The sequence below is a fragment of the Carlito syrichta genome, unplaced genomic scaffold (genome assembly GCF_000164805.1).
Source record: "Carlito syrichta isolate Samal-C Ts95f unplaced genomic scaffold, Tarsius_syrichta-2.0.1 Scaffold304472, whole genome shotgun sequence".
Lineage (NCBI taxonomy): Eukaryota > Metazoa > Chordata > Mammalia > Primates > Tarsiidae > Carlito > Carlito syrichta.
In genome coordinates, this window is record NW_007248568.1 from 614,097 (window position 1) to 615,739 (window position 1,643).

A 1,643-nucleotide genomic window follows, 5' to 3' on the forward strand; every position below is an offset into this window, starting at 1 on the left:
GCTTAAAATAATAGTATACATATAAGCCAGAGATTGGCAAACTATGCCCTGTGGGCCAGATATGGCCTTTGACTTGTTTTTGTAGAAGTTTCTTTGGACTGGCCCTGTCTATCATTTACATATTCTATGGCTGCTTCTGGGCTACAACAGCAGCACTGAATAGCTAAAACAAAGTTTCTATGGCCCACACAAATTCAAAGATATTTACTGTCTGGCTTTTTACAGAAAAGGGACTGACCTCTGATGAAGTACATTGAAGGAAGGTGGTAAGAAATAACCTTTGTTTGGGTTCATGAAGAGATTCAACAAGAAGTGCCCACTACTGGTCCTCTATTTCCATTTCTGTTATGCCCTCATTTTATTGTCAACACACCCAACAGGTCTGTACGTCAAATGATGGGCTAACTCACCCGAAGACAGGTTTTTGTCAAATGTCTCTCAGAAGCAAACCTGTTTAAAAGCATTTGCACCCAGACCCCTTACAGAAACCTCTTCAGTCAATATTTTAGGGCATCTGCTGATCCTTACATATGTCCATTGACAAGTGACAGCTGCCAGTCGGTTGGAACTAACATGTAAATTTCAATAGCCATGAGACACAAACTTTATGAGAAGAGGATGAAGGCAGTCTAAATGACAATGACAAATGTCCCGATTAACCATTGGAAACCATTTCAGTGGAAAAGTTCTTCTTGATATGCCAAAAGAGCACATTTAGCTGATTGATTTTGTCAAAATAAAAATGATTTTGGCAATTTCAAAACTTAAAAAAAGTCTGTTCTAAGAAGTTTAAAATAGCATTTTTTATATGGGAACTGAAACAATTATTTTTGTACTTTTGTATTCATAGTTCCCCAAGTATATCACAGTGTGTTCATATACATATTTATATATCTATTTAGCTAAGTATTCTTATTTTCAAATCTAAAAATTCATAGGCTTGCATATATTCCAATTCAAATTCTGGATAAAAATTGCATAGATTATTTTGGAGTATCTTGGCTACATATAGTTTGATGCTCATGTATTTATTCAGTGACTATTTCTTAGGAGCTATCATGTTTCAGGCATGGTAGAAATAGCATAGTACAGTAAAAAGAGCACCAGATTTCTAACAGTCGGAACTGGGTTTGAATCTCACTTCCATAAGCTGAGTGACTATGGATAACTTATTGAATATCTATGAGACAAAATTTTGTTTTTTATAAAATGTGCAATATATTTTCCCTATGAGTATTATTATAATAATTGTGTGTTTTTGTCTGCCTGGCATATATCCATTTCAGACTTCTACTACCTTCTACTGGGTACTAGCTCTGTGTGCTGACTCTAGGAGTGATCAGTAGATCTAACGTGAACTAATTATAGTAACTCCATGCTCCTGATCCTGATAAATTCCCAAGGAGGAATATTTGCCACAGGTCAGGATGGTAAGAGCCCTTCCCAGAATTTTTTATAACCATAGCTTGGCAAAATGTCTCTTTACTTACTCTATTATGAAACTGGAAGAGAGCATATTTAAGGATGCTGGTAAAAATGTTCTACCAAATTAAAAACAAACAAACAAAAAAAACTGTGTGTAATAGGATAGAATAAAGTTGATAGAAAAGATAGTTGGAGAGAGACTGAGTTCCTCCAGTCCC